Source organism: Oncorhynchus masou, chromosome 13, assembly GCF_036934945.1.
Source record: "Oncorhynchus masou masou isolate Uvic2021 chromosome 13, UVic_Omas_1.1, whole genome shotgun sequence".
Taxonomy (NCBI): domain Eukaryota; kingdom Metazoa; phylum Chordata; class Actinopteri; order Salmoniformes; family Salmonidae; genus Oncorhynchus; species Oncorhynchus masou.
This window is the reverse complement of record NC_088224.1, coordinates 16206901-16225885: the sequence shown is the minus strand read 5'-3', so window position 1 is coordinate 16225885 and position 18985 is coordinate 16206901. Positions and strand designations below refer to the sequence as shown.

Below are 18985 nucleotides of genomic sequence, written 5' to 3'. Positions count from 1 at the left end.
CTGCATTCATTGTTGCTGGGGATTATAACAAGGCTAATCTGAAAACAAGACTCCCTGAATTTTATCAGCATATCGATTGCGCAACCAGGGGCGGAAAAACCTTGGATCACTGTTACTCTAACTTCCGCGACGCATATAAGGCCCTGCCCCGCCCCCTTTCGGAAAAGCTGACCTCGACTCCATTTTGCTGATACCTGCCTACAGACAAAAACTAAAAAAGAAGCTCCCACGCTGAGGTCTGTCCAAAGCTGGTCCGACCAAGCTGACTCCACACTCCAAGACTGCTTCCATCACGTGGACTGGGACATGTTTCGTATTGCGTCAGATAACAACATTGACGAATACGCTGATTCGGTGTGCGAGTTCATTAGAACGTGCGTTGAAGATGTCGTTCCCATAGCAACGATTAAAACATTCCCTAACCAGAAACCGTGGATTGATGGCAGCATTCGCGTGAAACTGAAAGCGCGAATCACTGCTTTCAATCAGGGCAAGGTGTCTGGTAACATGACTGAATACAAACAATGCAGCTATTCCCTCCGTAAGGCTATCAAACAAGCTAAGCGTCAGTACAGAGACAAAGTAGAATCTCAATTCAACGGCTCAGACACAAGAGGCATGTGGCAGGGTCTACAGTCAATCACGGACTACAGGAAGAAATCCAGCCCAGTCACGGACCAGGATGTCTTGCTCCCAGGCAGACTAAATAACTTTTTTGCCCGCTTTGAGGACAATACAGTGCCACTGACACGGCCTGCAACGGAAACATGCGGTCTCTCCTTCACTGCAGCCGAGGTGAGTAAAACATTTAAACGTGTTAACCCTCGCAAGGCTGCAGGCCATGACGGCATCCCCAGCCGCGCCCTCAGAGCATGCGCAGACCAGCTGGCTGGTGTGTTTACGGACATATTCAATCAATCCCTATACCAGTCAGCTATTCCCACATGCTTCAAGAGGGCCACCATTGTTCCTGTTCCTAAGAAAGCTAAGGTAACTGAGCTAAACGACTACTGCCCCGTAGCATCACTTCCGTCATCATGAAGTGCTTTGAGAGACTAGTCAAGGACCATATCACCTCCACCCTACCTGACACCCTAGACCCACTCCAATATGCTTACCGCCCAAATAGGTCCACAGACAATGCAATCTCAACCACACTGCACACTGCCCTAACCCATCTGGACAAGAGGAATACCTATGTGAGAATGCTGTTCATCGACTACAGCTCGGCATTTAACACCATAGTACCCTCCAAGCTCGTCATCAAGCTCGAGACCCTGGGTCTCGACCCCGCTCTGTGCAACTGGGTACTGGACTTCCTGACGGGCCGCCCCCAGGTGGTGAGGGTAGGTAACAACATCTCCTCCCCGCTGATCCTCAACACTGGGGCCCCACAAGGGTGCGTTCTGAGCCCTCTCCTGTACTCCCTGTTCACCCACGACTGCGTGGCCACGCACGCCTCCAACTCAATCATCAAGTTTGCGGACGACACAACAGTGGTAGGCTTGATTACCAACAACGACGAGACAGCCTACAGGGAGGAGGTGAGGGCCCTCGGAGTGTGGTGTCAGGAAAATAACCTCACACTCAACGTCAACAAAACTAAGGAGATGATTGTGGACTTCAGGAAACAGCAGAGGGAACACCCCCCTATCCACATCGATGGAACAGTAGTGGAGAGAGTAGCAAGTTTTAAATTCCTCGGCATACACATCACAGACAAACTGAATTGGTCCACTCACACAGACAGCATCGTGAAGAAGGCGCAGCAGCGCCTCTTCAACCTCGGGAGGCTGAAGAAATTCGGCTTGTCACCAAAAGCACTCACACACTTCTACAGATGCACAATCGAGACCATCCTGGCGGGCTGTATCACCGCCTGGTACGGCAACTGCTCCGCCCTCAACCGTAAGGCTCTCCAGAGGGTAGTGAGGTCTGCACAACGCATCACCGGGGGCAAACTACCTGCCCTCCGGGACACCTACACCACCCGATGTTACAGGAAGGCCATAAAGATCATCAAGGACATCAACCACCCGAGCCACTGCCTGTTCACCCCGCTATCATCCAGAAGGCGAGGTCAGTACAGGTGCATCAAAGCTGGGACCGAGAGACTGAAAAACAGCTTCTATCTCAAGGCCATCAGACTGTTAAACAGCCACCTTTATTTATTTTACTAGGCAAGTCAGTTAAGAACAAATTCTTATTTTTAATGACAGCCTAGGAACAGTGGGTTAACTGCCTGTTCAGGGGCAGAACGACAGATTCTGTACCTTGTCAGCTCGGGGGTTTGAACTTGCAACCTTCCGGTTACTTGTCCAACGCTCTAACCACTAGGCTACACTGCCGCCCCTAAACATTGAGTGGCTGCTGCCAACACACTGACACTGACTCAACTCCAGCCACTTTAATAATGGGAATTAATGTGAAATGATGTAAATATATCACAAGCCACTTTAAACAATGCTACCTTATATAATGTTACTTACCCTACATTATTCATCTCATATGCATACGTATATACTGTACTCTATATCATCGACTGCATTCTTATGTAATACATGTATCACTAGCCACTTTAATTATGCCACTTTGTTTACATACTCATCTCATATGTATATACTGTACTCGATACCATCTACTGTATCTTGCCTATGCTGCTCTGTACCATCACTCATTCATATATCCTTATATACATATTCTTTATCCCCTTACACTGTGTATAAGACAGTAGTTTAGGAATTGTTATTTAGATTACTTGTTGGTTATTACTGCATTGTCGGAACTAGAAGCACAAGCATTTCGCTACACTCGCATTAACATCTGCTAACCATGTGTATGTGACAAATAAAATTTGATTTGATTTGGTTAACTATTGAGGTTCCTCGGGTCTCCATTGAGCTTGTTAAATCTGCTTTTAGTTTTAATGCACCGTATTGCATTAAAAAATACATGTAATCTTGATGTTCTGGTAGTTTTGATTATTGTTTGAGGTATTCATTTTCTGGGTGATTTGTGATATTTTGCTTCCCATGACTGTGTTTTTGAATTGTAATGTGTGAGTATATACAGTTGAAGTCGGACGTTTACATACACCTTAGCCAAATACATTCAAACTCATTTTTTCACAATTCCTGACATTTAATCCAAGTAAAACATTCCCTCATTCACTCGTTTTACTGTGGATATACAGTGGGGAGAACAAGTATTTGATACACTGCCGATTTTGCGATGCTTCTTACGGAGCCACTTCTTAGATGCCCTGGCTGTGTGTTTCGGGTCGTTGTCATGCTGGAAGACCCAGCCACGACCCATCTTCAATATTCTTACTGAGGGAAGGAGGTTGTTGGCCAAGGGGTTGTACTCATCTTTCTTCTTTCTCCAAACACGGCGAGTGCAGTTTAGACCAAAAAGCTCTATTTTTGACCTTCTCCCATTCCTCCTCTGGATCATCCAGATGGTCATTGGCAAACTTCAGACGGGACTGGACATGTGCTGGCTTGAGCAGGGGGACTTTGCGTGCGCTGCAGCATTTTAATCCATGACGGCATAGTGTGTTACTAATGGTTTTCTTTGAGACTGTGGTCCCAGCTCTCTTCAGGTCATCAGTGTAGTTCTGGGCTGATCCCTCACCTTCCTCATGATCATTGATGCCCCACAAGGTGAGATCTTGCATGGAGCCCCAGACCGAGGGTGATTGACCATCATCTTGAACTTGTTCCATTTTCTAATAATTGCGCCAACAGTTGTTGCCTTCTCACCAAGCTGCTTGCCTATTGTCCTGTAGCCCATCCCAGCCTTGTGCAGGTCTACAATTTTATCTCTGATGTCCTTACACAGCTCTCTGGTGTCGGCCATTGTGGAGAGGTTGGAGTCTGTTTGATTGTGTTTGCAGTTAATACAAGTAATGAGTGGAGAACAGGAGGGCCTCTTAAAGAAAAACTAACAGGTCTGTGAGAGCCGGAATTCTTACTGGTTGGTAGGTGATCAAATTCTTATGTCATGCAATATTAAGCAAATTAATTACTTAAAAATCATACAATGTGTTTTTCTGGATTTTTGTTTTAGATTCTGTCTCTCACAGTTGAAGTGTACCTATGATAAAAAATTACAGACCTGTACATGCTTTGTAAGTAGGAAAACCTGCAAAATCGGCAGTGTATCAAATACTTGTTCTCCCCACTGTAGATACTTTTGTACCTGTTTCCTCCAGCATCATCACAAGGTCCTTTGCTGTTGTTCTGAGATTGATTTGCACTTTTCGCACCAAAGCACGTTCATCTCTAGGAGACAGTACGCGTCTCCTTCCTGAGCGGTATGATTGCTGCGTGGTCTCATGGTGTTTATACTTGTGTACTATTGTTTGTACAGATGAACGTGGTAGCTTCAGGCGTTTGGAAATTGCTCCCAAGGATGAACCAGACTTGTGGAAGTATACCATTTTTTTTCCTTAGGTCTTGGCTGATATCTTTTGATTGTCCCATGATGTCAAGCAAAGAGGCACTGAGTTTCAAGATATGCCTTGAAATACATCCACAGATAAACCTCCAATTGACTCTAATGATGTCAATTAGCCATCAGACGCTTCTAAAGCCGTGACATAATTTTCTGGAATTTTCCAAGCTGTTTAAAGGCACAGTCAAGTTAGTGTATGTAAACGTCTGACCCACTGGAATTACAAGTGAAATCATCCGTCTGTAAACAATTTTTGGAACATTTACTTGTGTCCTGCACAAAGTAGATGTCCTAACCGACTCGCCATAACTATAGTTTCTGTCTCATCGCACACTAGCGACTCCTGTGGCGGGCCGGGGCGCAGTGCACGCTAACCAAGGTCGCCAGGTGCACAGTGTTTCCTCTGACACATTGGTGCTTCTGGGTTGGATGTGCGCTGTGTTAAGAAGCAGTGCTGCTTGGTTGGGTTGTGTTTGGGAGGACGCATGGCTTTCGACCTTCGTCTCTCCAGAGCCCGTACGGGAGTTGTAGCGATGAGACAAGATAGTAACTACTAATAATTGGATACCATGAAATTGGGGAGAAAAAGGGGGTAAAATTGAACAACAAAAAAACAAACAAAAAATAGACCTAAGTATAAATATGTCTTCCCTGGTAAAATAAAGGAATTGACTTTACCATGTCTGTCAGACTCCCTCTGAAGGCCCCCCTCAACCCTTAGTCTCCACCTTGTCTGTCCATATTTTAGATGCTTGACAAGTTAACTCCTCTCCTGACTGTGAGTGACTGATGGTGTCATTGAGCTGGGTTCACCATAGGATATACAGCTCTCACCCCCCTCTACTCTCTGTCCAGCCTGTTATACAAGCTAGACAACTCGGAGCTAAGAGTATCCATTATCCCCAGGTCATATGAGGGATTCACATATAATTTGAGGGATTACCTATGATCTATGACCACTGAGCCATTATATAATTTCTGATTGACCAGGGATGCTTCTCCTCCTCCTCTGTTGTCTCACCATTTCCAGTCATAGTCCTGCTGTCAAAACAGTACCACACATCCAGACAGACAGGGGCCTGACAGGTCACTGATGGCAGACTGTCATCATGCTACAAATGACTTAAGTACAGATTTCCTCTGACCTTGTGTTAGTGGAAGAATACATTCAGTGCCAGGATACAGCATTGTGTCGGCCACATAGGAATGGATAGAATGGATGAGAGGCTTGGGAGTTAGGCCTACAAAGGCATGGAGCCCCCAAGCTTGCGTGGAATTTTGCCAAAAGTTGAATTGCCGTTGCAGCTCTTTGAACCAGTACACCCCAGTAGGGAAAGCCACTGTGTGTTTTCACCCTCATCAGAACCCCAGTCTCCTGGGTATTTTCACCCTTCTTAGAGCCCCAGCCTGCTGGGTGCTCAAATGCATCCTGTTCCCGTTGATCACGCTTGAGATGTTTCTACAACTTGATTGCAATTACACCTGTGGTAAATCCAATTGATTTGGAAAGGCACACAGCTGTCTATATAAGGTCCCACAGTTGACAGTGCATATCAGAGCAAAAACCAAGCCATGAGGTTGAAGGAATTACCAACACATTTCTGCAGCTTTGAAGGTCCCCAAGAACACAGTGGAGTTTGGAACCACCAGACACTTCTTAGAACTGGCCGCCCGGCCAAACTGAGCAATCGGGGGAGAAGAGCCTTGGTCAGGGAGGTGACCAAGAACCTGTGGAGATGGGAGAAACTTCCATAAGGACAACCATCTCTGCAGCAGTCCACCAATCAGGCCTTTATAGTAGAGTGGCCAGACAGAAGCCACTCCTCAGTAAAATGCACATGAAATCTCACTTGGAAGACTCTCAGACCATGACAAACAAGATTATCTGGTCTGATGAAACCAAGAGTGAAGACTGTGGCCTGAATGCTAAGTGTCATGTCTGGAGGAAACCTGGTACCACCCCTACGGTGAAGCATGGTGGCAGCATCATGTTGTGGGTATGTTTTTCAGTGCCAGGAACAGGGAGACAAGTCAGGATTGAGAGAAAGATGAATGGAGCATATTACAGAGAGGTCCTTGATGAAAACCTGTTCCAGAGCGCTCAGGAACTCAGACTGGGGTGAAGGTTCACCTTCCAACATGACAACGATACTAAGCACACAGCCAAGACAATGCAAGAGTGGCTTCGGGACAAGCTTCTGAAGGTCCTTGAGTGACCCAGTCAGAGCCCGGACTTGAACCCAATTTAACATCATGAAGAGACCTGAAAATAACTGTGCTGCGATGCTTCCCATCTAACCTGACAGAGCTTGAGAGGATCTGCAGAGAAGAATGGGAAAAACTCCCCAAATACAGGTGTGCCAAGCTTGTAGCGTCATACTCAAGACTTGAGGCTGTAATTGCTGCCAAAGGTGCTTCAACAAAGTACTGAGTAAAGGTCTGAATAATTATGTAATTGTGCTATTTCCGGGGGGGTTTTCGGAAGAAAATGTTTGCTTTGTCAATATTTATTTTTTTGAATAAGGATTTAACCTAATAAAATGTGGAAAATGTCAAGGGGTCTGAATAATTTACGAAGGCACTTTATAGTGTCCTATGGGCCCTCATCAAAAGTAGTACAATAGCAAGTGAATAGGGTGCCATTTTGGACAGCGACCATGACAGTCATCTAATGGACCAGAATGACCATGTTGATGGAGCCAAAACAGTATTCCTGTCTCTGTCTGAGTGTTTGTGGATGTATGCTGTGCCTGGCTATTTGTGTTTCTGAGGTGTTCTACGCCATGCTTGGGTGTCCAGGTACATCTCTTGGTATCTGTGTTTGTACAGGTTGTAAGCGGTGTGTGTGTGTGTGTGTGCATTAGAGACAGAAAGGAAAAGGAGAGAGTGTTTACACAACACAATAGAAATAGTTTTCCTGAGGCACAGCAGTACACAGTAGCCTATCTATGAGTCTGCATGTCCTGTCTTAGACACTAAAGCAGGATTTAATGCCAGTGGACACTGCAATGACACAGGCAACTAAATGTGACCTGTCGCTCACAGTGAGGTACACACACACACACACACACACACACACACACACACACACACACACACACACACACACACACACACACACACACACACACACACACACACACACACACACACACGCACAAACACCTGAGGTACAGACACACACAACAATGTGCAAGAGTGCATGAGCATGTATTCCACGAAGTCATTGAAAAGTAACCCACCACTTACGACTCCTCCCAAATCAATAGTCCTCCGTACCGCCGCCTCCGCTCCATCCTTACACTGTACATCTTTAACAGGGAGGTTAAGGGCCTAGGACAGCTGGAGGAGAGACTCATTAATTGAGCTAAGATGTCTCCCTGTGCAGCCCAGTAAAGCACCATAGATACACTGTTAAAGAGATTAATGTATTGTCAGGCAAAGCCATTGAAATGGTTTTAGGTAAGACATCTAACAGAATTTCACCTTCACGTCCCTTTACCCTACTCTTTTCAATCTTCTTAAGGATTCCCCTTGCCGCTTGAGATACGCCCTCTTTTCATTTCCCAAAAGTTCTCCCTCTCTCATTTCCTAGTGTAGTGATACGACCCCAGATAGTGTTAGTCCAGGTTTAACACCCACACTGTCAATGCTTGGACCAGACCAGAGGCAGTGTGTCTAGTGGAGCAAGGTCAGTCAGACCTCCAGCCAGCTACTAGCATTCCCCTATTAAAGCCAGGCGTGTGAAGCTCAGCTCTGTTCTCTCTCTGACTGGTCATTGATTATACCCCCCGCTGCAGGCTAATTCATTACTTCTTCTTACATTGCCCATATTCTACCAGAAACAGGAATCAGAGGGAAAAGAAGGATTGTGATTGAAAATAAAAACTATTATAAACTGCCAGCAAAGCACTGGTGCTGAGGAGTGTGGTTGGAATGAAATATTCTATAGTTTTAGAAAATATAATTGTATTAGTTGACAGCCATATGACAGATGGGTGATTGGAGGTATTCTTGACCGAGGTAAAGGAATAAAGGTTGAGATTACATTTTGCCTTGAGTTTTAATAAAGTCTGTCTGTGTGCAGAATAAGGAGAATTCAGACAACATGCACAAGACTGGATTTAAATGCTGTTTATTATGTTGAGGTATAGTCACCTTGATTTAGGCTACAGCGCCAAGATTGAATATATATTTTATAAAATTACAATAGTGCACTTGAGCTTTATCATAATGTAGTTTATTTTATATTATTTTACATTTGACAACCAGATACAGCGTACCGCCAGTAAACAGATAGCACACTTCCAGTACTTATCGTGTATAAAAAGTCTGGATTCCAAACTGACACAACAGAAAAAAAACGTATGTTTTACACATTTACATTATCATCTTGGAACCGTAATGCAACAAAAACTATTGAATCAGTTACGTTGTTTCGGTGTCAAAAATGGCTATTTTTCCTCATCTTATCACAAGGAGAGATGCAGAGACAATGGTGGAGGTTGTGTGTTTGGACAATTAAACTCCTTCTTATGTTATGACTAGGAACTAAACCAGTTCAGCGGATGCACGTTAGACCTAGTATATCATCTATAACCATTCAATATGTTCAAAATCAACATTATACCCAGTGTACAAAACATTAAAGACACCTTCCTAATATTGAGTTGCTGAGTTGCAGACCCCCTTTGGCCCTTAAAAAAGGCAAACTCAACATTAGGAAGGTGCCTTTAATGTTTTGTACACTGTGTATAATGTTGACTTTGAACATATTGAATGGTTTTGGACTCTACAAGGTGTTGAAGCGTTCCACAGGGATGCTGGCCCATTTGAACTCCAATGCTTCCTACAGTTGTGTCAAGTTGGCTGGAAGTCCTTTGGGTGGTGGACCATTCTTGATACACACAGGAAACTGTTGAGCATGAAAAACCCAGCAAAGTCTTGCCCATTCCCCCTCTGAATGGCACACATACACAATCCATGTCTGAATTGTTTTATTTAACCTGTCTCCTCCCCTTCATCTACACTGATTGAAGTGTATTTAACAAGTGATCATAGCTTTCACCTGGTCAGTCTATGTCATGGAAAGAGCAGGTGTTCATAATGTTTTGTGCACTCAGTGTAAAACAGAACATTTTATTAGAGACAAGATGACAACATATCATTTTAACTTGGTGTATCAGGATAAATCATTTTTGGACATAACAAACAGCCCAGGTACAGTAATAGTCCTGGACTGGAACAAGCTCAGGGGTGAAGATACCCTTAGGTACAGATCTAGAATCAGCTTTCGCTCCCCCAATCCTAACCTTAACCATTAGTGGGGGAAACGCAAACTGACCGAAGCTCAGTGTCTGGGGTGACTTCATCCCACACCACTGGAACTATACAAAAAACAGTGCTGTCATCATCATCATCATCATCATCATCATCATCATCATTAATGGACATTTAAAGGGCATTAGACCAGATGTCTCCATAGGCGTAACCTGAAAGGGAAGTACTTCAATTGACATACCATGCTGTTTCAGAAACTGTGGTTGTGAGTGCATGTTATACCTGGAGAAATACACTTTATCTGGATTTCAACGGAAAAGTGTCTGTTTTCTCAACTCAGCCATATCTGTCACATTATAGTCAAAAAGAAAATGTTCAACGATTCAGTTTTTCCCCAGGGTCAACGTTGCTCCTGAGCTGTTACAGAAGCACATTATGCTATAGACAAACAGTAGGAGAAAAATAAAACGTCATGGAGTATCATTCAGCATTTCAAGTAGTTTATCTTAAAAACCCAGAGTCCTTCCTCATAAACATGTACAGTCTATTCACGATGAACAGGAGAACGGAGCATCTCTGTGGTAACTTACAAAACACAGTGAAAATGTAAGCAGCATGATTGTGGATATTGGATATCCACGAGGGGCATGTAGAATTGTAGCCTATATGTACTGAGTTAGTCAGATAACTGAAACATGCTTGTATGAGTGTATTTATAAGCAGAAGTTCTTGTTTCATTGCTTCTTTTCTGTTCATGTTGGGTTTGTGAGGATTCTAGCCCTCGGCATTCTAAAATTGAGCCTCATGTTTAGAAGCCACCTTAAATACAATAACCATGTCTGCCTGTCTCTATCGCTTTGGTCTGTCGATGTCGTCGATGGCTGCCAGGAGTTTATGCCGGGCCTTCTTGTTTATGTGAGAGCCCAGACACACGTGCACCAGGTTGGGCAGCTGCTTCATGGAGTACTCCTTGTGGGACAGACAGACAGACGTACACATATTATGGACAGAGAGCCTTCAATCTCAGATAGGCTTTGGTCTCAGACCATCTCAGATAGCCTTTAGTCTCAGATAGCCTTTAGTCTCAGACAATCTCAGATAGCCTTTAGTCTCAGATAGCCTTTAGTCTCAGACAATCTCAGATAGCCTTTAGTCTCAGATAGCCTTTAGTCTCAGAAAGCCTTTAGTCTCCGTCTTTAGTCTCAGATAGCCTTTAGTCTCAGATAGCCTTTAGTCTCAGACAATCTCAGATAGGCTTTAGTCTCAGATAGCCTTTAGTCTCAGATAGCCTTTAGTCTCAGACAATCTAAGATAGTCTTTAGTCTCAGATAGCTTTTAGTCTCAGATAGCCTTTAGTCTCAGATAGTCTTTAGTCTCAGATAGCCTTTAGTCTCAGATGGCCTTTAGTCTCAGATAGCCTATAATCTCAGATAGCCTTTAGTCTCAGACAATCTCAGATAGTCTTTAGTCTCAGATAGCCTTTAGTCTCAGACAATCTCAGATAGTCTTTAGTCTCAGATAGCCTTTAGTCTCAGATAGCCTTTACTCTCCGTCTTTAGTCTCAGATAGCCTTTAGTCTCAGATAGCCTTTAGTCTCAGACAATCTCAGATAGTCTTTAGTCTCAGATAGCTTTTAGTCTCAGATAGCCTTTAGTCTCAGATAGCCTATAATCTCAGATAGCCTTTAGTCTCAGACAATCTCAAATAGTCTTTAGTCTCAGATAGCCTTTAGTCTCAGACAATCTCAGATAGTCTTTAGTCTCAGATAGCTTTTAGTCTCAGATAGCCTTTAGCCTCAGATAGCCTTTAGTCTCAGATAGCCTTTAGTCTCAGATAGTATTTAGTCTCAGATAGTCTTTAGTCTCAGATAGCTTTTAGTCTCAGATAGCCTTTAGTCTCAGACAATCTCAGATAGTCTTTGGTCTCAGATAGCCTTTAGCCTCAGATAGCCTTTAGTCTCAGACATTCTCAGAGAGTCTTTAGTCTCAGACAGCCTTTAGTCTCAGACAATCTCAGATAGTCTTTAGTCTCAGATAGCCTTTAGTCTCAGATAGTCTTTAGTCTCAGATAGCCTTTAGTCTCAGATAGCCATTAGTCTCAGACAATCTCAGATAGTCTTTAGTCTCAGATAGCCATTCGTCTCAGATAGTCTTTAGTCTCAGACAATCTCAGATAGCCTTTAGCCTCAGATAGCCTTTAGTCTCAGATAGCCTTTACTCTCCGTCTTTAGTCTCAGATAGCCTTTAGTCTCAGATAGCCTTTAGTCTCAGACAATCTCAGATAGTCTTTAGTCTCAGATAGCCTTTAGTCTCAGATAGCCTTTAGTCTCAGACAATCTCAGATAGTCTTTAGTGTCAGATAGCTTTTAGTCTCAGATAGCCTTTAGTCTCAGATAGTCTTTAGTCTCAGATAGCCTTTAGTCTTAGATAGCCTTTAGTCTCAGATAGCCTATAATCTCAGATAGCCTTTAGTCTCAGACAATCTCAGATAGTCTTTAGTCTCAGATAGCCTTTAGTCTCAGACAATCTCAGATAGTCTTTAGTCTCAGATAGCTTTTAGTCTCAGATAGCCTTTAGTCTCAGATAGCCTTTAGTCTCAGATAGCCTTTAGTCTCAGATAGCCTTTAGTCTCAGATAGCCTTTAGTCTCAGACAATCTCAGATAGTATTTAGTCTCAGATAGTCTTTAGTCTCAGATAGCTTTTAGTCTCAGATAGCCTTCAGTCTCAGACAATCTCAGATAGTCTTTGGTCTCAGATAGTCTTTAGTCTCAGACAGCCTTTAGTCTCAGACAATCTCAGATAGTCTTTAGTCTCAGATAGCCTTTAGACTCAGATAGCCTTTAGTCTCAGATAGCCTTTAGTCTCAGACAATCTCAGATAGTCTTTAGTCTCAGATAGCCATTCGTCTCAGATAGTCTTTAGTCTCAGACAATCTCAGATAGCCTTTAGGCTCAGATAGCCTTTAGTCTCAGATAGCCTTTAGTCTCCGTCTTTAGTCTCAGATAGTCTTTAGTCTCAGATAGCCTTTAGTCTCAGATAGCCTTTAGTCTCAGATAGCCTTTAGTCTCAGATAGTCTTTAGTCTCAGATAGTCTTTAGTCTTAGATAGCCTTTAGTCTCAGATAGCCTTTAGTCTCAGATAGCCTTTAGTCTCAGACAATCTCAGATAGTATTTAGTCTCAGATAGTCTTTAGTCTCAGATAGCTTTTAGTCTCAGATAGCCTTCAGTCTCAGACAATCTCAGATAGTCTTTGGTCTCAGATAGTCTTTAGTCTCAGACAGCCTTTAGTCTCAGACAATCTCAGATAGTCTTTAGTCTCAGATAGCCTTTAGACTCAGATAGCCTTTAGTCTCAGATAGCCTTTAGTCTCAGACAATCTCAGATAGTCTTTAGTCTCAGATAGCCATTCGTCTCAGATAGTCTTTAGTCTCAGACAATCTCAGATAGCCTTTAGTCTCAGATAGCCTTTAGTCTCAGATAGCCTTTAGTCTCCGTCTTTAGTCTCAGATATTCTTTAGTCTCAGATAGCCTTTAGTCTCAGATAGCCTTTAGTCTCAGATAGCCTTTAGTCTCAGATAGTCTTTAGTCTCAGATAGCCTTTAGTCTCAGATAGCCTTTAGTCTCAGACAATCTCAGATAGTATTTAGTCTCAGATAGTCTTTAGTCTCAGATAGCTTTTAGTCTCAGATAGCCTTCAGTCTCAGACAATCTCAGATAGTCTTTGGTCTCAGATAGTCTTTAGTCTCAGACAGCCTTTAGTCTCAGACAATCTCAGATAGTCTTTAGTCTCAGATAGCCTTTAGACTCAGATAGCCTTTAGTCTCAGATAGTCTTTAGTCTCAGATAGCCTTTAGTCTCAGATAGCCTTTAGTCTCAGATAGCCTTTAGTCTCAGACAATCTCAGATAGTCTTTAGTCTCAGATAGCCATTAGTCTCAGATAGTCTTTAGTCTCAGACAATCTCAGATAGCCTTTAGTCTCAGATAGCCTTTAGTCTCCGTCTTTAGTCTCAGATAGTCTTTAGTCTCAGATAGCCTTTAGTCTCAGATAGCCTTTAGTCTCAGATAGCCTTTAGTCTCAGATAGTCTTTAGTCTCAGATAGTCTTTAGTCTTAGATAGCCTTTAGTCTCAGATAGCCTATAATCTCAGATAGCCTTTAGTCTCAGACAATCTCAGATAGTATTTAGTCTCAGATAGCCTTTAGTCTCAGACAATCTCAGATAGTCTTTAGTCTCAGATAGCTTTTAGTCTCAGATAGCCTTTAGTCTCAGATAGCCTTTAGTCTCAGATAGCCTTTAGTCTCAGATAGCCTTTAGTCTCAGACAATCTCAGATAGTATTTAGTCTCAGATAGTCTTTAGTCTCAGATAGCCTTCAGTCTCAGACAATCTCAGATAGTCTTTGGTCTCAGATAGCCTTTAGCCTCAGATAGCCTTTAGTCTCAGACATTCTCAGAGAGTTTTTAAGTCTCAGATAGCCTTTAGTCTCAGATAGTCTTTAGTCTCAGACAGCCTTTAGTCTCAGACAATCTCAGATAGTCTTTAGTCTCAGATAGCCTTTAGACTCAGATAGCCTTTAGTCTCAGACAATCTCAGATAGTCTTTAGTCTCAGATAGTCTTTAGTCTCAGATAGCCTTTAGGCTCAGATAGCCTTTAGTCTCAGATAGCCTTTAGTCTCAGATAGCCATTAGTCTCAGACAATCTCAGATAGTCTTTAGTCTCAGATAGCCATTCGTCTCAGATAGTCTTTAGTCTCAGACAATCTCAGATAGCCTTTAGTCTCAGATAGCCTTTACTCTCCATCTTTAGTCTCAGATAGTCTTTAGTCTCAGATAGCCTTTAGTCTCAGATAGCCTTTACTCTCCGTCTTTAGTCTCAGATAGCCTTTAGTCTCAGATAGCCTTTAGTCTCAGACAATCTCAGATAGTCTTTAGTCTCAGATAGCTTTTAGTCTCAGATAGCCTTTAGTCTCAGATAGCCTTTAGTCTCAGATAGCCTTTAGTCTCAGATAGCCTTTAGTCTCAGTCTTTAGTCTCAGATAGCCTTTAGTCTCAGACAATCTCAGATAGTCTTTAGTCTCAGATAGCCTTTAGACTCAGATAGCCTTTAGTCTCAGACAATCTCAGATAGTCTTTAGTCTCAGATAGTCTTTAGTCTCAGATAGCCTTTAGGCTCAGATAGCCTTTAGTCTCAGATAGCCTTTAGTCTCAGATAGCCTTTAGTCTCAGATAGCCATTAGTCTCAGACAATCTCAGATAGTCTTTAGTCTCAGATAGCCATTCGTCTCAGATAGTCTTTAGTCTCAGACAATCTCAGATAGCCTTTAGTCTCAGATAGCCTTTAGTCTCAGATAGCCTTTAGGCTCAGATAGCCTTTAGTCTCAGATAGCCTTTAGTCTCAGATAGCCATTAGTCTCAGACAATCTCAGATAGTCTTTAGTCTCAGATAGCCATTCGTCTCAGATAGTCTTTAGTCTCAGACAATCTCAGATAGCCTTTAGTCTCAGATAGCCTTTAGTCTCAGATAGCCTTTACTCTCCGTCTTTAGTCTCAGATAGTCTTTAGTCTCAGATAGCCTTTTTGTCTCAGATAGCCTTTAGTCTCAGATAGCCTTTAGTCTCAGATCGCCTTTAGTCTCAGATAGTCTTTAGTCTCAGATAGTCTTTAGTCTCAGATAGCCTTTAGTCTCAGATATCTTTAGTCTCAGATAGCCTTTAGTCTCAGATAGCCTTTACTCTCCGTCTTTAGTCTCAGATAGCCTTTAGTCTCAGATAGCCTATAATCTCAGATAGCCTTTAGTCTCAGACAATCTCAGATAGTCTTTAGTCTCAGATAGCTTTTAGTCTCAGATAGCCTTTAGTCTCAGATAGCCTTTAGTCTCAGACAATCTCAGATAGTCTTTAGTCTCAGATAGCTTTTAGTCTCAGATAGCCTTTAGTCTCAGATAGCCTTTAGTCTCAGATAGCCTTTAGTCTCAGATAGCCTTTAGTCTCAGTCTTTAGTCTCAGATAGCCTTTAGTCTCAGATAGCCTTTAGTCTCAGACAATCTCAGATAGTATTTAGTCTCAGATAGTCTTTAGTCTCAGATAGCTTTTAGTCTCAGATAGCCTTTAGGCTCAGATAGCCTTTAGTCTCAGACAATCTCAGATCGTCTTTGGTCTCAGATAGCCTTTAGCCTCAGATAGCCTTTAGTCTCAGACATTCTCAGAGAGTCTTTAGTCTCAGATAGCCTTTAGTCTCAGACAATATCAGATAGCATTTAGTCTCAGACAGTCTTTAGTCTTTGGTCACAGCTGGCTATAGTAACTGATTAACTATTGTTTTTACTACATATATCCAGGTTTGTGCTACACATTGCTGGTAAATGGGGTGAGTCCCGTCCTCCTAAGTAGAATTAATCAAAGCACATTGAGCAGACTGAGTGAATAATTATTCTGATAACTCCAAAGCTGCCATGAGCGTTCCTCACCCTCTGGTTCTTGATGAACTGCTCCATGTCATTCTCAGTCAGGGATGGGCCTCATGTCTGTCAGCTTTTCCAGCTTCATCAGGAACTGCTGGAAGTCCAGCTGCATCAGAGCCTGCCCTTCAGTACTGCACTTCTTTACGTTACCATAGCTACATGACAGAACAGGAGACACAAGTTAACTTTGTTGACTTTTATATTATTTCTGTCAGACAGTACAGAATAAGATACAGAATAAGTTACATAAGTTTAGTTTTTGTTGAGAGACGTTTCAGAATCCAAAGTTGTTTATGAGCAACGTTCTAAAAACATGACATTTGAAATCTTGATGCCCAAGGCACAAGAATGAAAAACAAAAATGGCAAAGGAGAAAATCTGAAATCGACAGAGTTAATAAATCTAATAACTCTTAATTCTGCTCAGACAGTTTTCTTCAAGGTATCTTTTGTCTCGGACAGTTCAAGGGTTTATTTTGTAAAAAGGCCAACAAGCAAATACTTAATATTCATTGTTCACTTGATAACTTCACAAACTGTCTCTTCACACCGTGTGGGGATCTGGATTTGAGGGTCCTCAGTCGGAGTGCCCGTCACATCTGACTGTTCCCTTGTGTGTGTTTGTGTATGTGTGTGTCTGTGAGTGTGTGTGTTTGTGTATGTCTGTGTTTGTGTATGTGTGAATCAAATCCACCAGATCAGTGGCTGCTGACATCCATGTTTCTTCTGGTCCTGACAAAGCTGTTATTGCTTTCAGGGGAAAATAGATACGGCCAGAGTCTACATCTCTCTCCTCTCTCGCTTTCTCTCTCTCCATCCTTCTCCTGCCCTCTCTCTTTCTCTCTCTCCTTACCTTCCTACATCCATATCTCCCTCCCTTCCTTCTCTCTTTGAGGTTTCCAGAGTCCCCCGGACAGTGAGTGGTGAGTCAGACTGTCAAGCGGCTCTAGCTCCTCTCTGAGGAGTCCAGTTGGGAGTGGGAGGTGAAGATACTGTAACAGACAAACAGACCACGCCTGGCCACTCTACCATAGTGGAGGGATGGAGGTGATAGGAGGCACAGTACCGTGACACTCAGGCTGTGTCTATAATGGCACCCTATTCCCTTCATAGTGCACTATTTTTGACCAGTGCCCACAGGGCCCAAACTAGTGCACTATATAGGGAATGACTATATAGTCATTTGGGATGCAGTCAGACCAGGACCTTGGGGATACGGAGGGGAGGGAACACCAGAGACTAGACTAATCCCAGTCTGGGATGGGGAGCTGAGAGAGGCAGACTCTTGTGAAGAAGCTTCACAGGTCTAATACTGATACACAGATCATGTCCATGGTGATGTGTCGAGCAGAGAATTAAGTTTATTACATGTTAGTTGTACACTTTTGGGTGTCTTTTCCTACCTACTGTATTGTGATATTTTTTATATATTATTTTAATTTAACCTTTATTTAACTAGGCAAGTCAGTTGAGAACAAATTCTTATTTACATTGACGGCCTACCCAGCCAAACCCAGGCAATGCTGGGTCAACTGTGCACCGCCCTATGGGACTCCAAATCACAACCGGTTGTGATACAGCCTGGGTTCAAACCATGGTGTCTGCAGTGACGCCTCTAGCACTGAGATGCAGTGCCTTAGACCGCTGCACCACTCCGGAGCCCTAGTTCTGTCCTTAGAACTAAAACCCTAACTAACCCTAGTTCTGTCCTTAGAACTAAAACCCTAACTAACCCTAGTCCTGTCCTTAGAACTAAAACCCTAACTAACCCTAGTCCTGTCCTTAGAACTAAAACCCTAACTAACCCTAGTCCTGTCCTTAGAACTAAAACCCTAACTAACCCTAGTCCTGTCCTTATAACTAAAACCCTAACTAACCCTAGTCCTGTCCTTATAACTAAAACCCTAACTAACCCTAGTTCTGTCCTTAGAACTAAAAGCCTAACTAACCCTCGTTATGTGCTTAGAACTAAAACCCTAACTAACCCTAGTTCTGTCCTTAGAACTAAAACCGTAACTAACCCTAGTTCTGTCCTTAGAACTAAAACCCTGAACTTCCAGCTCAGTAAAGCTCAGTACAATCAACCTGGGCGTAAAAAACACTGTACCCACTTCACTGCCGGTTTCACGATTTAACACTCTTATAGACGTTGTGCTTGTGCCTCATCTTTTTCCCCCTTCATCACAAGATGGTCAGGGGCATTATGAAAGCTTGTTACCCCCCCCCCCCCCCCCTATTAATGCCATATCTCTCAGGCATAAAGAGGATGTCTCACCTGGCCGTATAAAACTCTGCCTGCCAGTACTTATATTTCACAGATGCTTTCACACACGCACACTCAGACAAGAGTGCACGCACGCATACACCCACACACACCACCATGAACAATGCACTGTGCAGAGAAAGGGTACAAGTGCTGATTTGAGGGAAAATGCATTAGGCCCCAAACCTTTGACTCACTAGCAATGGAGATGGGAATGGAGCAGGTGGTTTTGGGAGCCATTTCGGATGTGTCAAGTGTTTAGAGGAGACTCAGGCCTTGTGTCAGACATGTTCCCTGTGGGGTCTCTATAACAGAACGTATAACAGTCCTGGGATGGTGTTGGGGTTGGGGAGAAGGAGGCAGAGAGAGTTAGCTAGTTGCTACGTATAACAGTCCTGGGATGGTGTTGGGGTTGGGGAGAAGGAGGCAGAGAGAGTTAGCTAGTTGCTACGTATAACAGTCCTGGGATGGTGTTGGGGTTGGGGAGAAGGAGGCAGAGAGAGTTAGCTAGTTGCTACGTATAACAGT

General features: G+C 43.1%; 1 pseudogene; it reads right to left on the bottom strand.

Annotated features, from left to right (window-relative positions):
* Positions 1 to 9919: 9919 nt before the first annotated feature.
* The window catches only part of LOC135551356 (syndetin-like), a 232573-nt pseudogene continuing 223507 nt past the window's right edge, over positions 9920 to 18985 (bottom strand).